Source organism: Canis lupus, chromosome 38 (assembly GCF_048164855.1).
Source record: "Canis lupus baileyi chromosome 38, mCanLup2.hap1, whole genome shotgun sequence".
Classification (NCBI taxonomy): domain Eukaryota; kingdom Metazoa; phylum Chordata; class Mammalia; order Carnivora; family Canidae; genus Canis; species Canis lupus.
The window spans coordinates 11,441,775-11,461,816 of NC_132875.1; the positions used below are offsets into that span (position 1 = coordinate 11,441,775).

The window sequence follows — 20,042 nt, forward strand, 5'->3', positions numbered from 1 at the left end:
AGGTCATGAAAGGGGAAGCAAAACAATAGTCTTTCTATCCTTTACCCCTATATCAAACCAGTGCTCGTGGTTGTAATTAAACCCTACCTTTTCCAAAAATCTCTAGCTGTTCCAGTGCACTGTGTTCTCTCTCCCTTGACCTCTCATAACACTTGTCAAATATAAAGCTCATCATCAACTTGACATAAATCACCAAATTATAGTATGTTTGTTTAGGTGTTGTGTGTGCCCATGTCTTCTCACTTCAAAGAAACTGCAAGCTGCTCAAAAGTTGTAGTTAAGTCTTAAACATTAGTGTCCCTACCTGGCAGAGAACTAGACATGCACAGGGTTCTTGATTAATTAATTAATCATTTTTAATTTTTAAAATTTGATTATTTGGGGGCACCTGGGTGGCTCAGTTGGTTAAGTGTCCAAATTTTGATATCAGTTCAGGTCTTGATCTTGGGGTTGTGAGTTCAAGCCCCACTTTGGGCTCCACAGTGAATGTGGAGCCTACTTAAAAAAATGATTACTTAATGACAAACAATTTAATTTAATGAATCAATTATTCATTTATTCTACAAATATTCATTTATTCTACAAATATTCATTTATTCTACAAACATTCACAAAGGATCTACCATGTATTGGCACTAATAAAAGTCTGGAGATTAAAAACTAATACCATTTCTGCCCTCATAGGATGTATATTCCAGTCAGCAAGATAGGCAAAAAAAAACAAACAGCAAAAGAAGTAAATAAAATAGGGATCCCTGGGTGGCGCAGCGGTTTGGCGCCTGCCTTTGGCCCAGGGCGCGATCCTGGAGACCCGGGATCGAATCCCACATCGGGCTCCCGGTGCATGGAGCCTGCTTCTCCCTCTGCCTTTGTTTCTGGCTCTCTCTGTCTCTCAGTCTTTCATGAATAAATAAATAAATAAAATCTTTAAAAAAAAAAAAAAAGAAGTAAATAAAATAATGTTAAATTGTGATAAGGGTCATAAAGAGGAATAAAGCTGGGTAAGGGAAGAGAGACAATTGGAATATTCTAGATAGGACAATTTCAGACCATCTTTCTGAGAAGATTATCATCTTTGAGCTGCAACTTGATATAATTGAGATAAAAAGCCCTATGAATGACTGGGCATAGAATCTATGAGGCTCTTGAGGCAGAATGAGATTGGCTTATCTAAGAAACAGCAAGAAGATCCAGTGGCTAGAGCGGAAGAGGTATAAAAGAAAATGGTGGGCTAATATGTATGGATTTGCATATCCATATGTTTTGATATGTTTTGGAGAAATACTCACCAAACTTTATTTTCCAATAAGTTACTTATCCCTTCCCTGTTTGTTAAATAAGCTTTTTGCTCTCCTGAGTAACTCTGGTGAGTTTTGGTTCTGATCTCCCAGTCCTTCCCCTTCTCCCGTATTTCACCCTGTAGGCATGGTGAAAAATCCAGACCAACCACTTCAACTACAGAAACACAACAGCCCAGAATCTCTCTCGTACGGGACCATCTCTCACTTATCCAAACTGGAGCAAGTCTCACCAACTGTCTTCACTCGCTCTCAGGTGGGCATGTAGCTGCTAGACAAAGTTCCCACAGTGTATCCATGGGTTCCACAGCTGCCTGTGTTGACAAAGATCTGAAACCCTTTCACTCGACTCCGTCTAATTCCTGCCTCAGTGTTTCCCAGTAAACAGAGCCTGAAACAGATTAAATGCCAATGATTTATTTGGTAGATGATACACGATGACAATGAGAGGAAAGTTGGAGAACACCAAGCAGCAAACAGGTGGGTAACAATGCTAGGTGACACCTTACAGTTATGCTCCTGGCTTCATGATGAGCCACAAAGAGACCCACCAAGACATTCAGCAGGTATGTCCATTAGGCTCAGTGGCGGGTGGAGTAAATATTTAACAGCCAGTTCACCATGGAGGAAAGGCCCTGATTTCTACTGTTCTCTAGTTTCCGTGGCACAAATAGTCCTGTTTTCACTGATGTTAAGCTACCAGTATGACATCGTTGGAAAGAGATGCATACAAATGGCTCTCACAAGATGGTAGGAGCCAGCCCCATTATATCACTGACTAAGCTGAATAGGATATATTCCCACAGGCTGACTATTGAGAAACCATGCTTACAATAAATTCCTTTGAGAGAAAAGGAATTTATCTAGTTGTTTCCTTCTCATCTCCTGGCGTTGGTTAAATTTCACCCCATAGGGAGATAACTACCTTCCACTCTGGGCATATGATTGGGGCCCTTTGGCAACTACTTGGGAATCCAGATTCCTCACTCTGTGATGTGTTTTTTCGTCAAGTTTGGAAGTCAAAGAAGTCAGAAACTCCAGGTGTGCGGTTGATAGGCCTCAGGTGGCTGAACCACGGATTTAGGCCATCGTGATGATGCAGAACAAGTAGCTGAAGTTCTATGAAGCAGGTAAGACTGAAAGATCTGAGGAAGCAAATAAGATATGCTTAATAGAGTTAAGTTTTGTGCCACTCAGACATACTTTTACACTACCAGTTTATATCCAGTTCCCAAACTACAATATGGAACCTCCTGTGTGTGTGTGTATGAGTGTGTGTGTGTATGTGTGTGTGTGAATGGGATGCCCTTATTTCTCTCTGAGAGGAGAGTCACATGCCCAGTTTCCTAGTCACCTTCCAGATGATAATGCACTCAAACTCCTGAAAGCCCTAAGGCCTGGTATAGTGGTCTGGACCTTTCTCCCCTAGGAGTCGGAGACATTAGTTGCCCTTCTTTATTGGGTTACAACTGCTATAATTGTCCATTAACAGTATTACTGGGCCTGGAAATTTTTTAAAAATGATTCCCCTGGGATCCAGACATACTCCTCCCTGTCTAATTATGTTGTGTAGTAGCAAGCCAAACTTCTCATGGTAATCAGGGTCAATTGCTCTTCATGATAATCAGCTACAATTATTCTAGCAACTCCTGCTGTTGTGCTGGCATGAGAAGTCCAAAGTGGCCAAGTGCTAGTCAAAGCTTCTATTACAGCGAAATCCTTACTCTTTCCTCTGAAGGAAGCGTCCCACCTGTGACAACCAGGTATCTACTCTGGTAGAGCTTTAGGGAGACCCATATTCCACAACTGGGTCACTGAGTGGGTTAGTTGGGAGGGTCCATTCCAACATTCATTGTTAGGTTCCCAAATTTCTGTATTCAAATTATTAGAGGCCCAATCCATACACCACCCTTTGGTTCAGTGAATATACTTCATGCTAGAATAGAAGATAGCCCTCCACACCCATAATATATTTCCCAGCTGCACCTTAGCTAAGCCTTCAATAGCTGAATGCTTTTGGATAATGGGGTACATGGTAAACCAAGTGAATTTCATGATCATGATTCCGTTATCACATCTTTGTAACAAAAGTGGTCCTTTGGTCTAAGGCTTAGTGTATGGGCTCTCATATTGATGGCTGAGCCATTCTGTAAGCCCTCAGGTTCTATATGTGTCTGAATGGCAGAGGCACTGAGGGCAGGGAAGGAAAACCCAGATTCAGATTATGCATCAGTGTGAGGAAAGACGAATGCCTGCCTTTTCAAGGCAGAAAGGCAGAGCTACTTTTGACCTACTACCAGCTGGCTAGTTTGTCAGTGGGGCAATATCCGGGGGCTCAGCATTGATGTCTGCTGCCAGCAAGGTGGGTGCTCAGCAGTGTCAGCAGCAAGAGCAATCTTAGTGAAAGGGAACTCATACTAAGCCCAGAATGATCTGCAAACTTGCCACCATGGCCACTCTGTTCATGGGCCCATTGCACTGAAGTGATCATTAAGAAATCCTGGCTGACATCCCTAGGAAAGATTATTCTATACACCTGGCAGGATGATGAGACTCTCTACTGCAGTAGAGATGTTCTTTGGTGGGCAAAAAACGAAGACACAAAGATATTCACAAAGATGCTTGGGACCCACCTCTATATGTCCAATTGCATAATGTTTCCCTAGAGTTCTTTGTCACTGATCTTCCAGTATTAGTCTTTTGGTGACCCTGACCAGTGACCCTTAAACCATTTGCTCCTGTCTCGGAATCAATACATATCTGTATTTTGGACTTCAGGCCATCTCCCTTCATATGACATATGCAACTAAGTGAACATTTCAAAGCTCCATCCACTGCATTTTCCTTCACTGCTGTCCTCCAGGGGTCCCGCAGGTGGGACTGTAATGCAGCTGTGGTCTATCTCCAATTAAAGCCAACACTGCACCAGTTCATCTATAAACTAGGACTATGTCCTTTTCGATTCTATTGGTTGGTCATGGAAAAACCACTCTCTAACCCCCAACACACACATACTCACCACCAATGAGGGAGGCCATGGTATGGATTGAAAGAAGCGTCATGTGGAACAGCACAGGTAGGTGATAAGGGCATCTGAGCAGATTACATCTCCATGCAATTTATTTGTTTTTCTCCACCTGTTTAACTTGGTCCTTGCATGCATCCCTGCCATCTTCTTTTTTTTTTTTTATTTTATTTTTTTTTATTGGTGTTCAATTTACTAACATACAGAATAATACCCAGTGCCCGTCACCCATTCACTCCCACCCCCCGCCCTCCTCCCCTTCTACCACCCCTAGTTCGTTTCCCAGAGTTAGCAGTCTTTACGTTCTGTCTCCCTTTCTGATATTTCCCACACATTTCTTCTCCCTTCCCTTATTTTCCCTTTCACTATTATTTATATTCCCCAAATGAATGAGAACATATAATGTTTGTCCTTCTCCGACTGACTTACTTCACTCAGCATAATACCCTCCAGTTCCATCCACGTTGAAGCAAATGGTGGGTATTTGTCATTTCTAATAGCTGAGTAATATTCCATTGTATACATAAACCACATCTTCTTTATCCATTCATCTTTCGTTGGACACCGAGGCTCCTTCCACAGTTTGGCTATCGTGGCCATTGCTGCTAGAAACATCGGGGTGCAGGTGTCCCGGCGTTTCATTGCATTTGTATCTTTGGGGTAAATCCCCAACAGTGCAATTGCTGGGTCGTAGGGCAGGTATATTTTTAACTGTTTGAGGAACCTCCACACAGTTTTCCAGAGTGGCTGCACCAGTTCACATTCCCACCAACAGTGTAAGAGGGTTCCCTTTTCTCCGCATCCTCTCCAACATTTGTTGTTTCCTGCCTTGTTAATTTTCCCCATTCTCACTGGTGTGAGGTGGTATCTCATTGTAGTTTTGATTTGTATTTCCCTGATGGCAAGTGATGCAGAGCATTTTCTCATATGCATGTTGGCCATGTCTATGTCTTCCTCTGTGAGATTTCTGTTCATGTCTTTTGCCCATTTCATGATTGGATTGTTTGTTTCTTTGGTGTTGAGTTTAATAAGTTCTTTATAGATCTTGGAAACTAGCCCTTTATCTGATATGTCATTTGCAAATATCTTCTCCCATTCTGTAGGTTGTCTTTGAGTTTTGTTGACTGTATCCTTTGCTGTACAAAAGCTTCTTATCTTGATGAAGTCCCAATAGTTCATTTTTGCTTTTGTTTCTTTTGCCTTTGTGGATGTATCTTGCAAGAAGTTACTATGGCCGAGTTCAAAAAGGGTGTTGCCTGTGTTCTTCTCTAGGATTTTGATGGAATCTTGTCTCACATTTAGATCTTTCATCCATTTTGAGTTTATCTTTGTGTATGGTGAAAGAGAGTGGTCTAGTTTCATTCTTCTGCATGTGGATGTCCAATTTTCCCAGCACCATTTATTGAAGAGACTGTCTTTCTTCCAATGGATAGTCTTTCCTCCTTTATCGAATATTAGTTGCCCATAAAGTTCAGGGTCCACTTCTGGATTCTCTATTCTGTTCCACTGATCTATGTGTCTGTTTTTGTGCCAGTACCACACTGTCTTGATGACCACAGCTTTGTAGTACAACCTGAAATCTGGCATTGTGATGCCCCCAGATATGGTTTTCTTTTTTAAAATTCCCCTGGCTATTCGGGGTCTTTTCTGATTCCACACAAATCTTAAAATAATTTGTTCTAACTCTCTGAAGAAAGTCCATGGTATTTTGATAGGGATTGCATTAAACGTGTATATTGCCCTGGGTAACATTGACATTTTCACAATATTAATTCTGCCAATCCATGAGCATGGAATATTTTTCCATCTCTTTGTGTCTTCCTCAATTTCTTTCAGAAGTGTTCTATAGTTTTGAGGGTATAGATCCTTTACATCTTTGGTGAGGTTTATTCCTAGGTATCTTATGCTTTTGGGTGCAATTGTAAATGGGATTGACTCCTTAATTTCTCTTTCTTCAGTCTCATTGTTAGTGTATAGAAATGCCACTGACTTCTGGGCATTGATTTTGTATCCTGCCACGCTACCGAATTGCTGTATGAGTTCTAGCAATCTTGGGGTGGAGACTTTTGGGTTTTCTATGTAGAGTATCATGTCATCGGCGAAGAGAGAGAGTTTGACTTCTTCTTTGCCAATTTGAATGCCTTTAATGTCTTTTTGTTGTCTGATTGCTGAGGCTAGGACTTCCAGTACTATGTTGAATAGCAGTGGTGAGAGTGGACATCCCTGTCTTGTTCCTGATCTTAGGGGAAAGGCTCCCAGTGCTTCCCCATTGAGAATGATATTTGCTGTGGGCTTTTCATAGATGGCTTTTAAGATGTCGAGGAATGTTCCCTCTATCCCTACACTCTGAAGAGTTTTAATCAGGAATGGATGCTGTATTTTGTCAAATGCTTTCTCTGCATCCAATGAGAGGATCATATGGTTCTTGGTTTTTCTCTTGCTGATATGATGAATCACATTGATTGTTTTACGGGTGTTGAACCAGCCTTGTGTCCCAGGGATAAATCCTACTTGGTCATGGTGAATAATGTTCTTAATGTACTGTTGGATCCTATTGGCCAGTATCTTGTTGAGAATTTTTGCATCCATGTTCATCAGGGATATTGGTCTGTAATTCTCCTTTTTGGCGGGGTCTTTGTCTGGCTTTGGAATTAAGGTGATGCTGGCTTCATAGAACGAATTTGGAAGTACTCCATCTCTTTCTATCTTTCCAAACAGCTTTAGGAGAATAGGTATGATTTCTTCTTTAAACGTTTGATAAAATTCTCCTGGGAAGCCATCTGGCCCTGGACTCTTGTGTCTTGGGAGGTTTTTGATGACTGCTTCAATTTCCTCCCTGGTTATTGGCCTGTTCAGGTTTTCTATTTCTTCCTGTTCCAGTTTTGGTAGTTTGTGGCTTTCCAGGAATGCGTCCATTTCTTCTAGATTGCCTAATTTATTGGCGTATAGCTGTTCATAATATGTTTTTAAAATCGTTTGTATTTCCTTGGTGTTGGTAGTGATCTCTCCTTTCTCATTCATGATTTTATTAATTTGAGTCTTCTCTCTCTTCTTTTTAATAAGGCTGGCTAATGGTTTATCTATCTTATTAATTCTTTCAAAGAACCAACTCCTGGTTCTGTTGATCTGTTCCACAGTTCTTCTGGTCTCGATTTCGTTGAGTTCTGCTCGAATCTTTATTAACTCCCTTCTTCTCTTGGGTGTAGGATCTATTTGCTGTTTTTTCTCTAGCTCCTTTATGTGTAAGGTTAGCTTTTGTATTTGAGTTCTTTCCAGTTTTTGAATGGATGCTTGTATTGCGATGTATTTCCCCCTTAGGACTGCTTTTGCTGCATCCCAAAGATTTTGAACGGTTGTATCTTCATTCTCATTAGTTTCCATGAATCTTTTTAATTCTTCCTTAATTTCCTGGTTGACCCTTTTATCTTTTAGCAGGATGGTCCTTAACCTCCATGTGTTTGAGGTCCTTCCAAACTTCTTGTTGTGATTTAGTTCTAATTTCAAGGCATTATGGTCCGAGAATATGCAGGGGACAATCCCAATCTTTTGGTATCGGTTCAGACCCGATTTGTGACCCAATATGTGGTCTATTCTGGAGAAAGTTCCGTGTGCGCTTGAGAAGAATGTGTATTCAGTTGAGTTTGGATGTCAAGTTCTGTAGATATCTGTGAAATCCATCTGGTCCAGTGTATCATTTAAAGCTCTCGTTTCTTTGGAGATGTTTTGCTTAGAAGACCTATCGAGTATAGAAAGAGCTAGATTGAAGTCACCAAGTATAAGTGTATTATTATCTAAGTATTTCTTCACTTTGGTTAATAATTGATTTATATATTTGGCAGCTCCCACATTCGGAGCATATATATTGAGGATTGTTAAGTCCTCTTGTTGAATAGATCCTTTAAGTATGATATAGTGTCCCTCTTCATCTCTCACTACAGTCTTTGGGGTAAATTTTAGTTTATCTGATATAAGGATGGCTACCCCTGCTTTCTTTTGAGGACCATTCGAATGGTAAATGGTTCTCCAACCTTTTATTTTCAGGCTGTAGGTGTCCTTCTGTCTAAAATGAGTCTCTTGTAGACAGCAAATAGATGGGTCCTGCTTTTTTATCCAGTCTGAAACCCTGCGCCTTTTGATGGGGTCATTAAGCCCGTTCACATTCAGAGTTACTATTGAGAGATATGAGTTTAGTGTCATCATGATATCTATTCAGTCTTTGTTTTTGTGGACTGTTCCACTGAACTTCTTCTTAAAGGGGAATTTTAAGAGGCCCCCTTAAAATTTCTTGCAGAGCTGGTTTGGAGGTCACATATTCTTTTAGTTGCTGCCTGTCTTGGAAGCTCTTTATCTCTCCTTCCATTTTGAATGAGAGCCTTGCTGGATAAAGTATTCTTGGTTGCATGTTCTTCTCATTTAGGACCCTGAATATATCCTGCCAGCCCTTTCTGGCCTGCCAGGTCTCTGTGGAGAGGTCTGCTGTTACCCTAATACTCCTCCCCATAAAAGTCAGGGATTTCTTGTCTCTTGCTGCTTTAAGGATCTTCTCCTTATCTTTGGAATTTGCAAGCTTCACAATTAAATGTCGAGGTGTTGAACGGTTTTTATTGATTTTAGGGGGGGATCTCTCTATTTCCTGGATCTGAATGCCTGTTTCCCTTCCCAGATTAGGAAAGTTTTCAGCTAGAATTTGTTCAAATACATATTCTGGCCCTCTGTCCCTTTCGGCGCCCTCGGGAACCCCAATTAAACGTAGGTTTTTCTTCCTCAGGCTGTCGTTTATTTCCCTTAATCTATCTTCATGGTCTTTTAATTGTTTGTCTCTTTTTTCCTCAGTTTCCCTCTTTGCTATCAACTTGTCTTCTAGGTCACTCACTCGTTCTTCCACCTCGTTAACCCTCGTCGTTAGGACTTCTAGTTTGGATTGCATCTCATTCCATTGATTTTTAATTTCTGCCTGATTAGCTCTAAATTCTGCAGTCATGAAGTCTCTTGAGTCCTTTATACTTTTTTCTAGAGCCACCAGTAGCTGTATAATAGTGCTTCTGAATTGGCTTTCTGACATTGAATTGTAATCCAGATTTTGTAACTCTGTGGGAGAGAGGACTGTTTCTGATTCTTTCTTTTGAGGTGAGGTTTTCCTTCTAGTCATTTTGCTCAGTGCAGAGTGGCCAAAAGCAAGTTGTATTGGGAAAAAGGGAAAAAGAGAAAAAGAGAGGAGAGAAAGAAGGAAAGAAAAGAGAAAGAGAAAAAAAAAAGGGGAAGAAAAAGAAAAAAAAAACGAAAAAAAAAAAAAGAAGAAAAAGAGAAAGAAAAAGAAAGGAGAAAAAAAGGGGGTGGGGGAAGGAAACAAATCAAAAAGCAAAACAAAACAAAAACAAAAACAAACAAACAAAAAAAGAACCACCGGGGAGTATCTTCTGATTCTGTGTTCTTTAAGTCCCTTGGCTTCTCCTGGAAGTTGTCCGTCTAGCTGGTGTTCTGGGGGAGGGGCCTGTTGTGCTGATTTTCAGGTGTTAGCAGTTGGGGGAGCTGCTGTGCCCCTGCCTGGTGCAGGGCTCGGTGGGGGTTGTTTACCCCGTGAGGCCGCAGGAGGAACAGCCCCAGTGGCGGGGCAGCTCTGGAAACCTGGATTCAGCTCCGGCAGGAACTCCGTCTGCAGGGCCTGGAGGCTCCAGGCGGGGCCGCTGATCTGCTCAGCTGGGGCAGGAGCGTCCTCGCTGTCCTGGGCCCTCCCGGCCTCTGCCTGTCCCGGGGGAGGCGGGATCCTGGGCTGTGTCCCGGCGCCCTGTGCTCCGGGGCCTGCGCTGGTGGATTCGCGCTCCCGGGCCGCGCAGCCCCCTCCGCGGAGCTGCCGCCCGAGCCCCTCCGAGCTGCTCCTGGAACCGCGCAGGCCCCTCCGCACGGAGCCTCTTCCTCTGCCCGAGCCCCTCCGAGCTGCTCCCGGGGCCGCGCAGCCCCCTCCGCGGAGCCGCCGCCCGAGCCCCTCCAGCTGCTCCGGGTCCCGCCGGGTCCCCCGTGCGCGCTGCAGCCCTTAGGGAGCTCGGCGCACTCTCCTGGGCGCGCAGTTGCTGTTACTGTCCCCGGGAGCCCGAGGCATCCCCGCCCTCCTGGGTCCTGCTCCACCTCCCCGCGAGCCCCTTTCCCCCGGGAAGGTCGGTGCAGCTCCTGCTCCTCCGGGACGGGGCTCTCCTGTCCTGGGGACACTCGCCCCGGCCTCAGCCCGGCTCCTCGCGGGGCCCCTCCCCCTTGGAGGCCTTTGTTCCTTTATTTCTTTTTCCCCGTCTTCCTACCTTGATAGAAGCGCGAACTCTTCTCACTGTTGCATTCCAGCTGGTCTCTCTTTAAATCTCAGGCCGAATTCATAGATTTTCAGGATAATTTGAAGGTTTTCTAGGTAGTTTGGTGGAGACAGGTGATTTGGGGACCCTACTCTCCCGCCATCTTGCTCCTCCCCCCCCCGCCATCTTCTAATGAATAGTTGCCATGTCCATTCAAATGTATAAGTGAATCCATTAATATGGAGTTAGTCATGCATAGTTCAGGTGGAAGAGTCATCTGGGCCTGTGGTCAGATGCTTAGTGTCTACCATGGCCAAGCAGTGAATCAGGAGCTGTTCTACACACATAGTCTAGAACTTTGCCCCATACAGCATAGTCTTATCCTAGCACCCTGAGGTTCTGAACTTTGGCTCTCCTGTAGGAGAGGCACGATGGATGCATGCAAGGACCAAGGGATACATCCAGGGACGTGGTGCAAGCAATCTTATCCATCACAGACAGTTCTAGCACCGTAGGATTTGCTGCTACAACCAAAGCATCAGAGAAGCTTTTTACCACAGCCTGGACTACGCAGGACTCCTTCTTGCTCTGAACTTCATTCAAAACAGGAAACTTCACAAAAGCTTCATAGTATTCCCAAATGCAGCACGACATTGTTTCCAGAATTCAAAGGGATCTGATAGATATTGAGCTTCTTTCCTAATGGTAGAAAGCACAAGGTAAGATAATCTGCTCTTTATCTCAGATGGGCTATCCCAGCATGCTCAAGGCCACTAAACTCCTAAAATCTTCAGCAGTGTGGTAGGTCCATGAATCTTTATGATTTTCTCTCTGTGGTGTTCGGATGTCTTACCAAGACTACAGCATACCTGACATTTCTTGTTCTTCAAGGCTAGTTAACATGATACCATCAATAGAGTGGACTGGTGTGAAGTTGCATGCAGTATAAAGATGATTGAGGCCCCACGGATTATTACATTATGTCAAGAGGCAGGAGAGTTAACATAACTCACAACAAGGTAATGTAGGTACAGTGCTGCCCCTGCCGTGTAAATGAAAAGTGCTTTTGATCCTTCCCATTATACAGTTTTGAGAAGAAAGAATTTGTCAAATCAATACCTACATACCAAGCACAAGAGGCGGTGTATCTAGACAATACCTGCAACTGTGTCTAATAACTAGCAAAGTTTCCAGAAGCTCATTATCATCTGCTAAAATCTAGTTGGTTTTGCTGAGCCCAAACAGGTGAGCTAAATGGATAGATGAGAGACCACCATCCCTGTATCCTTCTGGTTTTTAATGATATTACTGAACTCTGACATTGCTTTGGGAAGGTGATACACTGCTGATTTACTGTCTTGACTTGGGTGGAGAGTTAGGAGGGATAATTTTAGGGAACTGGTCATTTTCCTATCATAATGACCATATTCATATATATTATTATGACATGAGGGAACAAATACAATTACCCATAGTACTTTGCTAGGGCCACCATTACAAAATAGTATGGACTGAGTGGCTTACACAACAGATATTGGTTTTCTCACATTTCTGAAGGCTAGGTGTCTAAGACCAAGGTATAAGCAGATTTGCTTTCCTGTGAGGCCTCTCTCCTTGGCTTGTAGATGGCTACCTTGTCACTCTATCTTTACATGGTGTTTCCTGTGTGTGCACATGTCTGGACACAGAACACATGTCTATGTCCAGATCTCTTCTTCTAAGGACATGAGTCATATTGAACTAGGGTCCACCCTAACTATCTTATTTAGCTTAATTATCTCTTTAAAGACCTTATGTCCAAACATAATTGCATTCTGAAATTTGGAGCTTAGAGCTTCCACATATGAATTTGGCAGGGGGCACGTAGAAACAATTCAACCAAAACAGTTTGTTACACTGCATTCTAAACCTCATTACTATGAAATAATGTCAGTAAATAAAATTTAAGAGGAAATTTTCAGCACATTCATTTATTTGGGGTTTAGGCTTCTCCTGTTTCATTCAAAATAAACCCACTCATAAATAGCCTAAAAATAAATTCTTCACTGAGCTTGTGGTATATATTTTTTAAAACACAGATGGTATATGCTGCCTAATTCTCGCTTATAGTCCCTGGCATTCTCTGGGTATACATTTGTTAAGATGCAGTGGGTTTGGGTCAGTGTGTTCAAATGGTTTTTCTAACATTTGGGTGTTTGAAAATCATTACTGAGGGATCCCACGGATGATGGTCCCCAGGTGTTCCTATAGAATTGATTCCCTGAGCAGTTCCCAAGAGAACTAAGTTGGTGTTCACACATGGAAAGCAAAGAGAAGAATTGAGTCAATTATATGAATAATTACAGCTTGAATGAACGCTTCTTTTCCTTATCTATTTCAGGAAAATTTGAGGGCAGGGACTTAATATGAGATGTCTGGAAAACTATCTCCATACTCTACTTTGCTCACAGCTCTTGATATCAAATGCTTCCCAACCAGGGGCAATTTTGCCCCCCACTCCAGGGGACATTTGGCAATCTCTGGAGACATTTTTGATTCTCATAACTTGAGACTGCTATTGGAATCTAGTAGGTAGAAGCAATAAATGCTGGTCAGTAGCCTACCACATGCACAAGACAGGCCACCCCAACAAAAATGTTCCAAAATGTCAGTAGCGTTCAAATGATTGAACCAAATCATGCTCTCTACAACCTTATCTATGATATGTTGTGTCTGAATATTTGTGTGGAAATGGAAAATCAGGGGGCAATTAATAGCGTTAGTTTTTCCTCTTTGATCGTATTTATTGAAATTATAACATAAAATTCTCACTCAAAAAGGAATAGAAAGACACTACATCCCTCACCAATATGGACTAGGACCAGGATATGGGATATCCATTACAAAACTGCAATTAAAATTTTATTTTTAACAGGTAAATCACACATTTGAAATCCCAGCACAGTACTGCAAGTATGGGCCACCTTTTTGGCTAAATTTAGGTCAGATTTAATTGTTTCTGCCCTACACCTAATTTCATGTTATGTATCTGAAATCTGTATCTTCAGGATCTGAATCTTACAAAGCAACTATCTTTTTAAGAAAATTACACATTATACAAAAGAGTTGTCAGGGTGACTGCATCCTTTAAACCAAGTGGAAAGTCCAGAAGTTTTTCTTGGGACGTTAATGTTTTCCTTAATGAAATAGGGAAGTGGTGATTTACTCATTGTTTGTCTTTACTACCATAAAACATTTAGCAGTGTAAGTATGAGACACATAATAGTCCTTAGATGAAGCGTGTGGCCTTGCAAAATCATAGGAATCCTAGTCATCAGAAATATGATTTTTGATTCCTGCCTCACTTCTCTCTCACACATCTCTCAGGGGAAAGTACCCCCTGGTAGGGGGGAAAAACAGTAAGGTTGAGTCTTTTCTTCAGTTCTTCTAAATTTATCAGATTACATACAGCACCAGAGGTGCTTATTTAAAACACATTTGCAGGTGCCTGTGTTTATTTTAAAACAGGCTTTCTGGAATGGCTGGGTGGCTCAGTGGTTGAGCATCTGTCTTCTGCTCAGGTTGTGATCCCTGGGTCCCTGGGTCAAGTCCTGGGCTGGTTCTCCCTCTGCCTGTGTCTGTGCCTCTTTTTGTGTGTTTTCTTCATGAATAAATAAACAAAATCTTAAAAAAATTTTTTTAATAATTTTAAAAAGGCTTTTCAGGCGATTTTTATGACTATAGGCCAGGTGATTTTTATGATGATAGAATAATATTAAGAAATACCCTACGCCCTGGGTCCTATATTGGGTCTATAGCCCATAGGCCCAAGCTCTCCTGTCACCTGCTTTTATAAATAAAGTTTTATTGGAATGCACTTACATCCATTCATTTACTTATTGTCTATCACTGCCTTCACACTGCCTGCACACTATGCAACAGTTGACTAGTTGCATCTGGCCTGCAAAGCCAAAAATATTTACTCTTTGCCCCTTTACAGAAACAGCTTGCTGACTCCTACTCTAGACAAGGGCAAAGTGGGAAGTGGTGGATATGGGCAAAGCAGACTATTCTCTGCCTAAAACTGCAACACCGCACTTACTTCAAAACAAACAGAGCCACTTTTTTAATTTTCTTGGGAGTCAAGCAATTTGAAGGAAGTAATTTGCTACTTCAATTAATTAAGATTTATGGAGTCCAGAAATGCATTCAGAAATATTTTAAAATATAAAGACCTCTGCCTTTTGGGAAGTTAGCCAAATATAACATATATAAGTCAATTAAAGCGACGTTATGTGCTCAACTGCATGCCACTGACTAAAATACCACCAGACATGTAAAGAAGGTGAGATGAGATAAGGAAGGTGCTGAAGTTAAATATGAGATTATGCTGTCAGGGAAGGAGTGAGTAGTGAATATATACTCAATCGGTTGACTGCTTTACCGGCTAATTCATTGGCTGATACATGTCAGGAGAGTTTGCATCTCGATGAGCAATGGAAAATAAGATTGGGCACTGAATTACGTATCTACTGCTGCATAACCAATTACCCCCCAATCTAAATAATGTTTATTATCTCACACATTTGCTGTATGAATCTGGGAAGAGTTTAGCTGAGTGGTTCTGGTTCAGGGTGGCTCCTGGAGGTGAGGACAAGGTAAAGGCAGGAGTTACAGTCAAAAGAAAGCTTGGGGGGCACCTGAGTGGTTCAGTCAGTTAAGCATCAGACTGTTTCAGGTAAGATTGTGATCTCAGGGTCATGAGATCGAGCTCTGAGTCAGGCTCTGCACTCAGTAAGGAGTCTGCTTGAGATTCTCTCTCCCTCTTCCTCTGCCCCTCCCGTTTATGCTCTCTCTTTCTCTAAGATAAATAAATTGAAAGAAAGAAAGAAAGAGAAAGAAAGAAAGAAAGAAAGAAAGAAAGAAAGAAAGAAAGAAAGAGAAAAAAAGAAAAAAAAAGAAAAGAAAAGAAAAAAGAAAAGAAAGAAAAGAAAGAAAAGAAAAGAAAAGAAAAGAAAAGAAAGAAAAAAAGAAAAGAAAAGAAAAGAAAGCAAACAAGCTTGACTGGGGCTAGAGCACCCACTTCCAACATGACTCACTCAAAGGCCTGGGGGCAGGAAGCCTCAGTTTCCTTTTTTTTCTTAAGATTTATTTATTTATTTATTTGAGAGAGAAAGAGTGAGTGCATGGGGGGAGGAGCAGAGTTAAAGAGAGAGGGAGGGTGAGAATCTCCAGCAGGCTGCCCATGGAGCTCAGAGCCCAAGACTGGGCTCAATGTCATGACCCTGAGATCATGACCTGAGCCCAAATCAAGAGTCAGATGCTTTACTGACTGAGCCACCCAGGTGCCCCTGGAAACCTAGGTTTCTTGCTGACAATAGGCAGGGGGCCTTTATTCTTTTACACAAGGACTCTTACAGGGTGCTGAAGTGTCCTTGCCATAAGGCCTTGGCTCCCTGAACCAAGAGTGGTCCAAAAGAGAAAGTGAGATGTAAAAAGAAGCTATAATTCCTTGAAAGACCTAAGACAGAAATGTCATAACTTTTTCACATGTTATATTTATTTGAAGTGAGTCGATAAGGCCAGCCTACAGTGCAAGAGGATGGCAATTGGGCTCCAACATTTAGAGGGAAGAGCAGTGAAGATTTTGCAGACATATTGTAAAACCACTACAGATACTAGCAGTAGATGTGAGTCAAAGCGAGAATATGGCATTAGAATACAAAATCATGCTCTTCTCACCAGGCTCAGGAAGACAGGTGGTTTGTTTCTACCCATAAACCCCGAACGATCAGCCATCATTAAACAACTGAATTCTCTCACTTGTGGATTTCTCAACAGGCTTTGTCATAAACCAGCAGAAAATGGTTTTTCTTGATTTACACAAGATAAAGAGACATCAGTCCTACAGGTCCCTCTCTCTGTGTGACCTTTGTCTTTGATCAGAGGAAAATATAGGAGGTGGAGAATATACAATGTAACATTTTTTTTCCCTTTTCAAGGCTCTACTGTGATATATTGTTTAACCATGTGGAAAAATCAGAACCTTAATGATAATATACTATCAAAAGAAAAGAAATTAAGTCTCTGAAGTGACTTCCATTAAAAAAGTACAAAATCTTATTTTTCACAGGTATTTAATAATAGACTTTATTGGTAAAGCAGTTAGTTCCATTTATGGTATTGTCTTGGTGCTTATACAGATACACCTTTATTCTTACATATTTTTAAAATGTCATTTTCCACTAACACGTGTGTTTAATCTTACAAGCTACTGGTGAGAAATTATGGGTACAACGCAACTTACTACTACACTTTTAAGGATGCTTTCCAATAGTGGCATTAGCAAAGTAATTTATTCAACCATTCCTCAGATCTGTTTTACTTGCCTCTCTCTGTGGTTTTGGCCATATAGGAGTCCCTAACCACTGTTTTGGTAAAACTTCAACTCAAATTTCTTCTGAGAAATCACCCCTGAGAAACACGTCAAGACTTACCTGGCATCAATACCATTCTCAATGTCAAAAGATGAACTCTGACGGCCTAGGTACACAGGTACATCCTATCCCTCGGGATGCAGACATAGGAATGAGCAGATGACCCTAGTCAAGTCAACCAGAGACAGGACCTCGGCTCCTTTTCAACTCTTGTGTGAACAAAAGCTTTCCTTGGAATCCATTTTGCTGTCACGTGGGAGTGCCTTGCTTCGAAGTGGAGAATATGGATGAGATGAACAACACAGGAGGAAAGACACTGGGAAGCAAAAGATCAAGTCTTGGTAATACCGCATGAGTCCGTGGATAGAGACTTAACCAAAACCAAAGTTGAGTTTTCTCACTTGAAATATAAAACAATCCTAACTGATAAAGTATTTACATGTTTGATTTCTTTTTTATTTGTATATGTGTTTGCTTTCAAAACTCTTTGGGGATAGACAGCACAAATTGTATCACTGGGCAGTCACTGGGCCATTTCTCAAGACTGGTTCAAGTAAATATTATTACAGTTGAGTTGTCTCATTTTTATGTGAGCTTTGAATGGGTATGAGTATGATGCTTTTTTTTAAGCATTAAGTCTCCCTGTGGGGCTTGTCGTTTGCAGCCTGTGTTTGTCATGCTTATGGTGCATTCAAAAACACTCCCTAAATTCAATCTTTGAATTAAGCTGTAACCAAGCTTGTATATTCATTAGAGAAGAAAAATTCTCCTCGAAGAAGTTCAAATTGTTTATTGATTTTCATTTCTGTGTTCAAAGGAAGCCTGGGTAAGTCTGTCTCAGCACAGTCCCCATGGGACTAAACAGCCAACAAGTACATCACATTTAAACCCAACGGAGCAGCCACCAACCAAAATGGGAGGATTCTTCTAAAACTATATTAATAAATAGTAAGAGGATGAGATTTCCAGTTCGATAAAGTTGATTCTTAACAAGGAATAACAAATTTGCCACAGCTAGCAATAAATGACAATTTAGAGGAAAGCCTGAAAAAAATGAAAACAAAATAAGGGAGGTGGAAAGTGCATTTGGATAGCCTCCTTTTTGCCTATGGTTAGGGTTAGAGAGAGAGAAAATTTTAAACATCACTTCTTTAACTTTGATAACTTCACTATCTATGTGGGAACTCTTGCATAACCCACTGAGTGAGTGTCTGAAGTGGTTCATGAAGACATGAATGTGGGTGTTCAATCCGTTCGTGGTCACGTGTTACTCCCAGAGTCCCCTCTCAGGCATATCTGAAAGAGGGAGATACCATTTTACAAAAAAAGAAAGAGAATAAATATGAATAGTTTATGTTTTTTGAAACAGAATCTAAAAATTAGCTCTGAAAAATAAGGTGAGGGTCACTGAATTTTCATGGCCTTTTTGATAAATGTCGACTATCGAAAAAAGTCCCCACATTCTGATACAGAGGTAATATTTTTTATTGCATCCATTTCCTTTTAGAAATAAAATGAAACATGCTTCATTTTACAAAGCATAAAGACAAGCTTAGAAATATATGCCTTCTCTGCCAGATTCAAGATTGGAGGTAAAGAGTTTTTGACAAACATTTACATTTTAGGTTTCTTTGTGGGTCCTGAAAGACTCAACAATATAATGGACCAAAATCAGTTTAAAATCAACGAAATATGCATTAGATGATTATGTGAATTGAATTTTTACCTTTGTTGTATCCAGTAGAAGACCAAGTACACTGCCCATTCAATTCTTCCAAGATTGTTCAGCCTCAGCTCTGCCCAAACGGTCTGTAGGCCTGAGAAAATTATTTAATCTCTCTGTATAACCATCTCCTCATTGGTAAACCAGAGAAATAAAGCATCAGTTCTGCCTCAGTTGGATGCTCTGAGGATGAACTATAATACTTTGCAAAAAAATACAAGCATGTGGAACCATAGTCCTCCAGCAGGAGTGACACTGGTGTCCTATAGAAATCACGAGAGGCACAGCCATGCTGTTGGAAGAGCAGCCACTCAGAGCTGATAGGAACATAATCTAAAAACACTGTTAGATGGATGCTGAAACCAATCAGTGCCTTCCAGAAAGACAATAGTGTGTCAAGGAAAGCCCCTCAGGAAAGAACTGAGTCCCTTTTGCCCACACCTGCGAGCAGAAGTTCTGGGAAAGGTACTCACAGACCCAAGTCAAGAAGGTATTCAGAAACTTTCCATACTATATGGGACTAGGCCCCATTTGGGATGACCCTTTTTACCTCCGCCTTCTAGGATATCAAAGTATTCAAGCTAAAATGAAAATCAATCTGGGGTGCCTGGATGGCTCAGGTCATGACCTCGGGGTCCTGGAATCGAGTCCCTCATTGGGCACCCTGCTCAGCAGGGAGTTTGCTTCTCTTTCCGTCTCTCCCCCTAGCTTGTGCTCTCTGTCTCATAAATAAATAAATAAATAAATAAATAAATAAATAAATAAACTCTTAAAAAAATGAAAAATCAATCATTACCCATACAAAGATAAGCCATCAATATTTAGGAACGTGCAGCAGATCCAATATGTTGGCTGCTTTTGATTCAGATGTTCTGATCCAGACTTTCAGCACTGAAGAATTTGTTCCAAATGTGGAGGTCATTCTACACCAAGCAAAAGTTCCAGCTGATAAAGATACTAAAATAACCTTTATCAAAAAAATAAAAAAGTAAATAAAATAACCTTTATCAAATTTAAAGGGACAACATCAGGCTGCATCCAAAAAGGAAATTTTGGATGAAGGGCCTAGATAAGCAGTAAGGCCGGAGGCTATGAACTATCCCAGCACTGTGACGTGAGTGTGAGAAGCCCTGGGAAGATGCCCGGGCCCAGAGAGTTCTTCCATTTATTGGCAAGGCTTCATTAGGTTGCATACTGATAATTCCAAGAAAATGATTCTCACCAGTACTTTTGTACTAAAAGGAATAATTTGTTATTGGAAAACATTGTCTGAGCAAGAAATCTAATTTTTTAAAAAGGCAG

General features: G+C 41.3%; 1 long non-coding RNA gene across 1 annotated transcript; it reads right to left on the reverse strand.

Moving 5' to 3' along the window:
• Positions 1 to 1,715: 1,715 nt before the first annotated feature.
• On the reverse strand, positions 1,716 to 18,341 carry LOC140626656 (uncharacterized). Its single transcript, XR_012025704.1, has 3 exons — positions 17,078 to 18,341; positions 11,157 to 11,300; positions 1,716 to 2,443 (listed from the first exon to the last, which is right to left on the reverse strand). It is a non-coding gene; the product is annotated as an uncharacterized lncRNA (long non-coding RNA).
• Positions 18,342 to 20,042: the final 1,701 nt, after the last annotated feature.